The following is a 12,436-nucleotide window of genomic DNA, read 5'->3' as shown; positions in this document are numbered from 1 at the left end:
GGTTCTGAGAGCCCCTGGGTCCTATTCCCAGTTGTCTCTGGCACAGCGATCTTTGTGCTTGGGGCGCAGAGCCACCCGCTGAGCTGTCTCGGTGTGAGTCCAGCCCCGTGAGGAGCTCGGGACAGGGATGACAGGTGACGTCTGAATAGCTCCTCCAGAGGACGAGGACGACCTGCTTAACCGCGCCCCCTTCTCCCCTGGCAGCAGAGAAGTGCGGCAGCCACCTCCCGCTGTTCACCGAGGGCAACGTGGACTCAGAGGCTTGGGATTCCTTCCTCATCTCACGCCCCAGTTGTGACTGCTCCACACGTTCCGTGGCTTCAGAGTAAAGAAAACTCGGCTCCACCAGGGTGGAGGCGGGGAGGAAGGCAGAAGCCATGGTGCCAGTGCCACCAGCTGCAGGAGGGGCAGAGCCCTGCCTGACGAGCAAGCAGAATTTCTGAGCCCTAGGGCCCTCTGACCCCAGCACACCGTCCCTGCCAGCTGGCCATTATTTCACAGTCAGATTTTTATTTTGTTTTCTTTGAAAAAAATCTTTTGTTATAATATATAAAGGAAAAGAGGGTGCATTAAGCCTTTGCAGTCATTCACCCTTTAGTCTGAATTAACAGCAACTGTGTCACTAAGGGCAGATCTGGATGGTGCAGAGGGAGGGAAGAGGGTAGCAGAGTACATAGGGCCACAGAGGAAAGGCAGATGGGGAGGGTACCATCTGCAGGAAAAGTCCCAAGAATAGGAGCTGGGAACCTCGGAAGACAAATGCCTTCAATTCACTTCCTGATTTGGGCCGGCCTCAGGCTCAGCCTCACCACGCTCCGAGGTCCACGAAGACGCCTGAAGGCCAGACAGCTACATGAGACAGTGTGCCTTAGTGCACTTGGTCAGTCAACAAACACATGCCGAGCGCCCTCTAGATGCCGGGCCCTGCACTGCTGCTGAGGACAGAGCCGCAAGCAGCACTGGGGAGCCCCCAGACCCTAGTGTCCTCGACCCACACAAGGGTATATGCCAACACCCACCAAGTGGGTGGGTGGGGAAGGGGCACACCACGGGGGTCGGGGGGCCTGTGGGGAAGTGACATTTGAGTCGAGACCTGGGAAGGGGGCAGCAGGCAAAGAAGGAGCAAAAGAAACAGTGCGATGACCACCCTGGGCCAAGACAGCGTGGGGAGTCTGGGGACTGAAGACAAGGGCCCCCACCGTCCACCGAGGGAGTATTTCCTACGCCCCAGGTGAGCCAGGCAGGGGCAGGCGAGGAGGCAGCGCCAAGAACCACGGGGGGCCCTGGAGAAGGAGGCCCCTCCCGCAGCCCTCCGCTACCCCTCTCTGGGACCCTGGGTGCGTGGCCACCTCTCACCCAGACTCTGTACCCCAAGGGCAGGGCTGAGCCTAAGCCAAATCACAGGCTGCACACCTGGGAGGACGCCTGACACAGAAGGACGACTCCCTCCCCAACACCTCTGCCGGGCTCCCACCGCCTGCATAGCGCTCGGTGGAGCTGCTCGTGGAGCCTAGGCCTGGAAGGTGGACATGCCCCCAGAGCCAGAGCTGCCATGTGGAAGGAGCCCCCCTGCAATGCCAACAGCTGGGAATCCCCGGTGTACCGAGCAAAAGCACCAGGTAGAGGGGAGAATAACGCCCAGGGCCTTGGGGGCGGCTGGGGCGCCAGTGGAGGGAGGGTCGTCGTTTCCTGTGAAACCCATCAATTCCTTCAAATAAACCAAACGAGCACCTCTCTCAGCGTGAAAGCACATCTGTATAGAAGTTTAGAAAATCAGATTCATCGCAAAGCCCCCCATTCTTCCCATAAGTGGACAGAGCCAGGGTCCTCAAAGAACCAAGCCAAGCCCTGGTTCTCCAGACCTTCAACAACCCCCCCCACACACACCGAACCATGGACCAGCTTTGATCTGTGCCTCCTGCGGGGACGTCACCTGGGCGGCCGGGACATGCATATGTGTGTCTTCCCTTTCCATCCGTCCCTCATTTCGTTGTAGGAAAGTGTGGAGATGCCAGGATGGGGCAGATGCCATCCCAGGCACCAAGGATACCAGCCATGCAGACAGACAGACAGACGCTCAGGGCCTCTGGAGTGGATGAGCAGAGGGTCAGAGCATGGGATGTGACAGAGGGGTCCCCTGGCCCCCAGCCCCAGCAGAGCCAGGCGAGCAGGGGCCCCCAGCTCAGCGGTCCCTCTCGAGATCCATCTCCATCCACACTCTCCACTCCCGTGGGGCTGGGTCCTCTCCAAAGACATCCTGTTGGTCTCAGACCCCCAGGACTCTCCAGAAGGCCAACTCCAAGCCTTGGAAAGTCACAGAGGCTGATGTGGGGATTCCAATGCTCACCCAGCCACAGGGACCCCTGTTGTGTTCCAAGCAGAGGGCATCCTGTACCATCAGCAGCCAAGGCCTGCGTTCATTAACCCAACCCTCGCTGGTCAGGGGGTGATGGCACCTTCCAAGGTGAGGAGGGTGGGCTCCCCTGGGCATGGGGGGATGCCCTGTGGTGGAGGAAGGGGGTAGAGCTGAAGGAGGCCGTCATGGTGAGTGCCCCACCCTGAGGAGCAGCAAGGTGACCCTGGAGCAGGTGCCTGCCCTCCTGCACTCCGATGACGCCCCCACGAACACCTGCATGCCTCTGTAACGCTCCTGCTTTGCACCTGTGCAGCAGGTGCATCGGGCAGGGAGCAGCCCTCCGTCCACGGCCGACAGGAGTCACCGAAGCGGGACACGCCGAGGCGGGGTCCACATGGCCCGGGTCCCACCTGTACTGTGCCCAGGTGCCTGTGGCCACTTGCCCATCTCATCCGCCGCCTCCTGCTCGGCCTCACCTACCTGCCCCCCAGCACTGCTTCCAGGTCTTTTCCCGATACACGGCTTGCGCACGACTCCCTATCCCACGTCTGTTTTGGGGGTGGGGGGCCCTGAGAGAGACAGATGGCAACAGCGCAGCCCCCCAGGTGCTCCAGGATCTCACCAATTCCCACCAGGGCCCCGTGCGGCTGGTCAACGTCCTGCCGCATTTTCCAAGGGGGACCAGGAGCTGAGGAGAGGGTGTGACCTGCTCACGCTTTCGGCCGCCTGGTAGAGAGCCAGGACTTGGCCCCAGGACAGCTGACTCTGTCTCTGCCTCTGCCCAGGGAAGGCTTTGCAGGAGCAGCAAGAACCCCAACAACAAGGGAGCAAGCGAGAGGCGATCCACCCCATGCCAAACGGCCGCCCAGGATGGCGCCCAGAGCCCAGTGCAGGTTGCTCCCCGTTCCTCGCTCCTCTGTTATTACTTCAGATCCACCACTCATTTCACAGTGAGAGAAACTGTGAGGGGAAATTAATATTTCCATACTCGGCAGCGAGGTACCTTAATGGACTAATTCTGAGATTTATTTGTTAACAATGAAAAGGAAACACCCTACTGGTTCCTAATTCAGCGACCTAATGGTACACACTTAACTGGCAGAGAATTGCGCCTCAATAAACACGTTTTATTCTAACCCAGACTTTGTTTTGCTAACTGTGTGGCACAGAGGTCGACATACAGAGATGGAGAGAGAATGGCGCCCGTGAACCCCACGTACCCAGCGCTCACTTCCACGATTTCCAACTCGCAGATAATCTGGCTTCATCCGTTCATCAACTTGGCATCTTCTTCCAAATTATCTTTTTAACATTCTTTGACAAAGTCAAAAATCCCTCAAGGATCCACTGGTGGGTTAAGAATGAGGTGAAATGTTGTTATCCGGGTAATTTCCCATTGCAATTATTTTAGAGGAGATCTGCAGAAGGGCCGACAGCACCCCGATGACGGGGCCCAGGAATGAACCCCACCCTGTGGGTCCCGGGGAGAGAAGGAACCGAACTCGGGGCAATGCAGGACTGTTCAGAGCAGGAACATGCTGGGTAGAGGTTCCGGGATATTTCGAAAGAAGTAGCACTATGGCCCTAGAATTACGTTTTCTAAAAAATTGTTTTTCTTCAGTAACTGGGCTGTGTAGGCAAATCAGTCTGCGACAGTGACATGCTGTTATGAAGCTGATCATTAGCTGTCACAGGAAGGAGCAAATTATCTCCACTCGGTTCCCGTCAGACCGAAGCATCTCAGGCACTAATGTCTTTATTATCAAGCCTTGAAATTTCCAGAGACGAGGAGAATCTATTCACGCATGACATCGTCCTTGTTTTCCAACTGGTTACAGAAAAATGAAACCATATAGAGTTGCTCTCGCCGCTTTTCTGCCATTTCTCTGTTTCACGTACAAACAACTTAGGAATCAAGTGGCACTAGAACCCACAAGTGACGTTTGAAATGCCCCCGCTGGGGCTCAGGTTGTCCACTAGTGCTCAAGCGCCCACGGTCACAACGCTTGAGTGCAGGTGACGGCAGCTCACATCAAAGCAGCCTAAGGAAAAGCAGCGTGGGGCAGTGCAAGCTTCAGGCACCACAGGATTCAGGGGTTAGAGCAACGTCGTTAGGGCTCTGTGCCTCTCTCCACCCCCAGCTCTGCCTGGGACCAGCTTAGCACCCAGCGAGTGGTGTCTGCCCTTCCCAGCAAGCAGGGGGTAGTCTGAGTGTCCCCCTGTGTCCCTAGGGCCATGGGAATGGGGCCTCCGATTACCTGGGGCAGGGTAGGCGAGGGCCAGCCCTCCCCAGGCCATGCAGGGTGGGCTTTCAGGAAGAGAGACCCCTGTGACCTAGCAGAAGGGGCCGGGCTAGAGTAGAGGGCACTGTGGGTCTGGACAAGCAAAGCCGACAGAGGCCCCCCCGGGGTCAGGGCCAGCGGCCCGTGGCCCAGCAGTGCTGTTTGGCCTGCTGCGAAGACTAACAAAGGAGCAACACTCCATCCAGAGAGCGCGCTTGTTAAACAGAAGTGGCATTTGAGAAAAGATGACAGAAGCCAGACGCTGAGCTCTGAGGGTTAAGGATGTCGACAGCAAGACTATTCACTTGGCGACATCCAGCAGCCTCGCTTTTTCTAAAGAAAAATAGAATAACAGCTCATCTCTCTTAGCCATCGCACCCATTACATGCGGGGTACCTATTTAATATACAATCTACGGCTGTGTTTGCGTGTGCAGGTGTGTACGCGCGCGTGGAGAGAGGCAGGGAAAGAGGCAGGGAGGGAGGGGGGAGCGTGAGGATTCCAGGAGATGGTGCATGTTAAGGTCCTGGGACGATGCAGGCGCAGAACACCCAGCAGGTCTTGGCTATCCCAACGGTCACGACGTCGCGTGTACGCAGCCCAGGGTGCGTGTGTTTGTGGATGTGAGGGAGGGCGTGATCTCAGCGGATCCTGTCGTTTGCAAGGAATGTGTAATCCGATTGTGGTGTTAACTGCTCATTTATGCTACAGCACATTTTCCTTAAGCATGTTAATGCTCCTTTTATCCCCCAATGATGATATTTTTAAAAACCAGATTGTGGAGCTGTACTTGTGCACTGAAAGAGATTTCTGAGGCAAAAACAACCAGCTGGCCCTCCATGTGCTGCCATTGCGCGCTCCCCGTGGAGTTACACCAAGGCGGAGATGGACTGTGAGCCCGCAGAGCCCTCGGCCCTCCCCAGGAAAGGGCTTTCCCAGGACTGGGCCCGAGAGAAGGTCCACACTCACCCTCACCGGCTGGGGCATCCTCTGAGCATCCTCAGGGATGCCTGTGAGCGGGATGAGAGTGGCCGTGTGTCACTGCTGCCATGCATCGAGCCCCTGGAGAAAGGGGTGGCTTTGTGCCCACCCTGCATTCACTGACCGAGGGAATACAGCCACCAAGGCTGTGGTCATGGGTTACAGCAGCCCCCCGGACACTCACAGGGCCCAAATCAGAAACTCTTCAACAGCCATCACTCAGCAGTTCAGAGGAAGCCCCTCTGGGCCCCCCTGGGCCGGCAGCGGCTCTGCCCGCCCCACCCCTCCTCTGCTCTGAGTATGTGGGAAGTGTCTGCGTTTGGGTCTCTCTTGGCCAAGGGTCCTCTAAAGTCTTCCAGCTCTTTAGATATTTGGATTCAATCCAGCAAAACAGCATAGTCCTCACCACCCTACTGTCACCATCCTATTGTCTCCCCAATGACCAGGTCACCCCTCACCTGCCCTGAGCGAGGCCAATGGGCAGCTTCCCTAGAGTTGCTGTCTCAGCTGTGGTCCCCAGAAGTAGACGCTGTGTGCAAGCAGGGCACCAGGGCAGATGCCACTTCCCCAATCCCACAGGGAGCTCTGGGGCATAAGTTGCAGCTGTCGGGGGAAGAGGGAGAATCCCCCCCTGCCCTTTTCCTTAAGGTTCTTATGGCTGGCCAAATAAGTAACAAGACAGGTTAGCAGGAGAAAATAATACCAAGTTTAATAACATGTATACATGGGAGAAAGCAGGGACACTGCGTTTCTCAACACAATAGCAGAAATTCTCATCTTAAATACCATGTCCAACCAAAGACAAGGAGGATGTTGGGGGTGGGGGTGTCAGTTACAGGAGATTATCACTAAAGCACTGTAAACAAGAGTAAGGTTTATTATGCAGTTTTAAGGCCTCACCGTCCACATTGATAAGTCTCTAGAAATGAGGTCATCTCCCCTCTTCCCAATACAGAGAAGGAGATACCTTTACACATGGAGACTTCCCTTGTAAATGATTGTCTGGTAACTCCTCGCAGGGCCATCCAGAGCACGTGGCCAGAGAGACAGAACTTCCGATAAGATGGGCTTGTTGGTGACTTTTCTATTGTAACCTCTATCCTACATTATCTTTATAGCCGTCATGATAATAACTCCTTCCTGAAACAGATCTTTTGTTTTAAATTCTTTAGGCAGTTTGGGAGGGGAAACTCAAATATTCTTCCTGAGTTCTCTGAGTCCTTATTGTCTTCAGCTCGAAATAATCCGCATACCAGAGTGGTGCTTCCTGGGGTAGTTGCCCTGAGCACCATCACAGCTCAGAGGTTGTCCCATCTTAAGGGATGGGAACCAGGGGGTCGTGGGATATGATTTGCCCCAGGGGGTGCAAACCCCAGGAGCCTCCAGGGACAGCTCTCTGAAGAAGACCTCAGCCCGATGTCCCGGCGCCGGCCCCTGGAACTGTGAGTGTGCAATGAGAACTGGCAAAGGGGACTCTGCAGATGTGACTAAGGTGGGCAGCTCATCCCGGACTGTCAGGCGGGCCCGTCTCATCACAGAGGCCTTGACAGCAGAGAACTGGCTCTGACTGTGCCCAGAGACGCGGCAGAGGAGAAGCCGGGAGACGGAAGCTGAGAAGTTCGCCAAGTGCCGCTGCTGGTTCGGAGCTGGACGCCCCTATGCAAGGACCAGAGAGGCCTCTGGAGTTAGAGATGGCCTGACTGACTGCAGCCAGGGCATGGGCCTCAGCCCCACATCCACCTGGAACTGGGTGGGCCAAGGCCGTTCTCTCCAGTGGCTCCGTCAGGGGCCCGGCAGGGGCACCTGGGCCAGCCCGCCGGACCTCTGACCCCAGAGCTGAGACAGGAAGGCTGGCATTCGAGCCCCTGGGGAGCGGTAACTCGGGACGGGGTGCACAGGTGGGAGAGGGCCCAGCCCGGCCTTCAGGAGCATGTGGTCCAGAGGGCAAGGTCGCCATGGGCAGACACACAAGACCAAGGAAAAGAGCTTGTCCCACACGCTGCCACCCGAGGAGAGACACAGGCGTCTAAACGGGGAGGGGCGAGCCACAGGGGGTCAGCTCACTGTCTCTGGGCCCTCCCCGCCCCTCGGGGCTCTGTCCCAGAGCTGACCCCACGCTGCCTGGGCTGGTTCCACCCTGCCCACCCCAGACTCCCGTGCTTGGCCTTGTGCCCGCTGGACTCAGTTTCCCTTGAAAGGAGACTGGTCCCCTCGGGTCCTCCGTCCCAGACCTCCAAGCATCCTGGTCCCGTAGGAGGTGAATAACTGATGCAGGTGTCTTGTTAGCTCACAGGTGGCTGTCTTAGGACACTTTGGGGACAAGTGGCAGAGACCTAAGTCTAACTGGCTTGAGGGAGTAAAGGGCTCATGTGACCAGAAGGCCCAGAAGAACAGCTGGGGCTGGTCCAGGGCCTCGACCCATGTCCCGGGGAGCTGCAGGTACTGTTTCACTCTAGGAATGGTCCCAGGGAGGTGGGCGTCCCCGGGAGGTGGGGTTCCCAGGGAGGTGGGTGTGACGTGGAGGTGAGGAGTCTAGCACCAGGCAGGGGCTCCCTCTCTCTTGCTGCTGGGCATCTCCCCCACAGCTTCCATCTCTGGGGTCCCGCCGCCATGAACACTCGTCCTGTGGTGGAAGCCAGAGGAGGGCCTGACTGGAGCGGGTGCCCCTTCTCTGCACACCTGCTGGCCAGACTAACTCCCGTGGCCCAGCTGCCAGCAGGAGAGCCCAGGAGATGCGGTCTTTAGCTGTGTCAACAGCTGAGACTCAGGGTGAAGGGGAGAGGGGACATGGGGATGCCAGCTGACCCACCTCTGCCTGGCCCCGGCCCGGCCACGCTCGCTGGAGTCCTGGACTTGCCATGGGGACCCTCTCCTCCCTCTGAGGCTCCCGTGTGTCGTGGAGCAGGGGCCACCCTGAGCGAGCTGGTCACTTGCCCTCCGCCCCACTGGCAGCGACTTCGTTCCCCATGGGTTCCGCCTTGAACAGCCGTCAGAGCTCCAAGGCAAGAAAGACAAAGGAGGCACCAGTTCAGGTTTTATTTTTGGAACTCGTATGAAGTCACTGGAAGACGGGAGACATTTTTTTCTATTTAAATATTTCTAAGCAACTAGAACTCCTGATAACAGACAAAGGGAGCACACTCGGGTCTCTGGAGAAGGAGGAAGTCACGTTTGTGCAAACTCCATCCTCCCCTAGAGGAGGAGGGACGTAAGAGGTGTTGACACACAGCTGCCCCTTCCTGCCTCCCCCCAGGGGCTGCTGGGTGGGAGGAGGTGCTGGGGGTCCCCTCCCTCCCCCATCCCCCCACACCGGGTTGCTGGGATATTCGGCCCTTGGCCAGCTGCCGAGAGCGGGCACTCTATGGAGTCCACGAACCTCCCGTCCCACCTCTCCTGATGATAAACGGAAGACTAATATTAGCCAAATGTGACCTTTTAGCTTTAAGTCCCCTGGTGCGTTCACCATGCCCGGAAATTTAACCGCGAATTGGTAAATTGATAAGAGGCATACACCCTGAGCTTCCCAGGGTGAGCGCTGACGAAACACTGCTTTCCTTTGTCAGCTGAGCAGATGGAATTGCTCGTCCGTCTGCGTTGAATGTGCTGTTTGCGTGTTTGTCTTTTGCCCAGGAGCAAATTTGGGACCCTCCTTCCAGCATGACCTGGGGTGGGGAGGGGAGAGGGGCACCGGTTGGGGGGACAGGAAATGAACGGGGAGGCGATGGCCCTGGGGAGCAGCAACCGTGGCAGCTTCAAACCTTCTGGTCCAGAGAAGTCGGTACGTGACTTCCAAGGAAAGTCCAACAAGCATCCTTTGTCCTGAGCAGCCTGACGCGAGTGCTCAGCACAGCCTCCCAGAACAGTCCTCAGGAAGCCAGACTGCACCGAATCCTGTTCTGGAAATGGGGTTGTCTCCTTTTCCATAGGAGATGCCCTAACACAGCCGGCTCCTTGGAAACCTCAGCCTCCTTTGCCAGTCTCTAAAGTCCTCAGGGTCCCAGATGGAGCTCACCTTTGCTCAGCTCCGCAGGAGGTCCCCTGGCCCTGTTCTGCCAGGACTGCCAGGAGCTGTCATCTCACAGGTGGTTCTGCCCAACAAACTTGGGACAGTGCACGGCGTGGTGCTCGGATTGGCTAGGAAGATGGCTGTGATTTTGGGAGGTGAAGGGACAATTGTGACAATGGCATCCCACAGTGTGGCCCCTTCTCCCGGCCACCTCCCTGCCTGCTTCATAGGGCAGGGGTCCCAGAGGGACCAGCCCCTAACCTGCAGCCTGGAGCTCAGCCTTCCACACGATCCTCCGCACATCCCACAGCGCACCAGGAATAGAGCCCTATGCCAGTGTTCACCTCGCCGTCCTCACCTCTGGCCAGTCTCACTCTTCCCAGACCACGTATGTGTGTCCCCACATCAGCCAGGGACCCCCGGCCCCGCCCTCCTCCCATCACACCCCACCCTCTCCGTCCTTAAAGCTCCCTGCACAGTGGACCAGGAGCTCCTGGAAGGCGGCCCTAGGGAGAGGGCCTCTGGTCGATAGAAACTAAGCCTCTTTGTCAGTGCTCGTCCACTGAGATCCAGAGGTGAATGCCCCCCGGGGGCCTGGGCAGCCCTTTTGTGAAGGCGCCCGCAGAGGTTCTGATGCAGTCGGGCAAGAAGCTGCAGCCCCGCAGAGAGCCTGCCAGCTGGGTGTGGGCACCACCACAGGGGGCCGACAGGTCTGCAGCCAGGCAGGGTCCCTGCGTGGGAACACCCCTCCCCCATCATCGCCCCCCAACCCTCCTTTCCACATCCCCTCCCCTGTCAACGCTCCCCCAGTGGAGCTTCATTCCTCTGTTGGGTCTTCTTTCTCCAAACAGCCAACGTTTGTGGGTGTTCACTACTCTGAGCACCTCACGTGTGGTGAACCGTCTCCCGCCGCTGCTGTGACAAATGGCCGGAAACCCGGGGCTGAAAACAACCCAGTTACCTTCCTGCAGTTCTGGAGGCCAAAGTCTGACCCAGGTCCCTCTGGGCTAAAGTCGAGGTGTGGGCAGGGCTGGTGCCTCCAGAGGCTCCAGGGGAGAATCTGTTTCCTGCCTTTCCTAGTTTCTAGAGGTGCCGGCATTCCCGAGAGCATGGCCCCTTCCTCCTCCATCAACACCCACAGTGGCTGCTCAAGTCTTTCCCTGGCTGCCTTCTCTCTGGCTCTCTCTCCTGCCTCCCTCTTCCCCATCTAAGGACCCCTGTGATTATGCTGGCCCACTGGATAATCCAGGATAGTCTCCATCTTTTAAGGTCAGCTGATTAGCAACCTTAATTCCACCTGCCCACTTACTGCCCCTTTGCCATGTAGCCAGCAGAGTCACAGGTTCTAAGGGGTGGGATGTGGACATCTTTGGGAGCCATTATTCTACCTGCCACATGCATTATGCCATCTAATTGTCTCCACATTCCTGATCACTGGGCCCAGTTAGTGTCCCCATTTCACAGAGGAGGACTCTGAGGCTCACGGTCACCCAAGGTCACTGACTTTGGAGGCAGCAAAGCCAAGATTTGAGGCCTCTGGGCCCCACTCCAGACCGTGAGCCCTCTGCCCGGCCAGGTGGAGCCCATTCGTTCACACAGAAACATCGACCTCGAGCAGGAGGTGACTGTTCCAAGTGCTCTGAGGAGGGAGCTGGGGCTCCAGGAATCTGAGGAGAAAGGACACAAAGAGTGGGGGGCAGGCCGCAGGGGCTCCCCTCCTCCACACTCTGGGCGTTTGTCTGAAAGGCACACACCCAGCCCATGGGGGGCTCAGAGCAGGGGTGGGGATGGGCTTGCCAATCAAGATCCTTGAGTTCCTGTGCCCAAGACACGCGTGCTTGTACACATGCACACGCACACAGACCACGTGAATGGCAGGTGATACACCAGGAAGATGTGGGGCGCTGACCCTCGGGGATGCCGGCCCCACAGGAGAAGCACCGGCTGTCCCCTCCTGGTGCGCGAGAGCTGCTCACGCCCACGGAGCACCAGGCCGGCCTCTGGCTCCTGTGGAGCCGTGCTGAGGGAAGATGAGAAATGGAGGGACTCGGCCCTTGAGCTCGGTGCGCTCCCTTGGCAAAGGCTCACTGGCCAGTGGAGGGAGAGGCCGGCGCCTCCGAGGCTTCCGGGTAGACGGCAAGGACGCGACTGTGATAAATGTTTGGTGGCTCCGTGAGTCAGAGCATCAGGCAGAGTCAGAGCTTGGAGGAAATGAGCGGTTTACACGTGGGCCTTGGCTCAGAGGAGCCGCTCTCCGCTGAGCGGTGTCAGGGTTGGAACTAGAAGATTTTTTGCTTCTAAGCCACGAGAGGTGAAGGAACTCTCTGGCCATTTGGAATTTGGAAGGAGAGGTGAGAAACGATTCTAGCAGGTGACCCAGTGGGGCCTGGGGTTGGGTGGGAGGAGCCACAAAAGCAAACCACAGTGTCTGTTTCAGAAGTCGGTATGCAGAGAGACAGAGCCCCAACTCCTAGGACCCAGGGCCCCAGGCCCACATGGCACTGCCTCTCTGGGGGGCTGCAGTTCCCACATCTAAAACCAAGAAAACCAAGATGGTCATCCTACCCTGACCCTCGCGGCCTGTCTCCTGGCTCACCTCGGGCTGGGCAGGACTGCCCAAGTCTCTGTGGAGCTGGACAGGAACCTCCCTGCACCTCTGGTGGCTGACATTTTCCATCCCTGGCCACACACACCACAGCCAGGCAATGTCCCTGGAGCCGAGTCCCCACCCTGGAAAGGGCAGAGGGCATGACCCCGTGCTGGGCCATCCTCTTCCCCGTTCACGCTCTCCAGCGCCCTACGGGGGAGCCC

The sequence above is a fragment of the Diceros bicornis genome, chromosome 19, assembly GCF_020826845.1.
Source record: "Diceros bicornis minor isolate mBicDic1 chromosome 19, mDicBic1.mat.cur, whole genome shotgun sequence".
Classification (NCBI taxonomy): domain Eukaryota; kingdom Metazoa; phylum Chordata; class Mammalia; order Perissodactyla; family Rhinocerotidae; genus Diceros; species Diceros bicornis.
Note: the sequence above shows the minus strand (reverse complement) of the source record.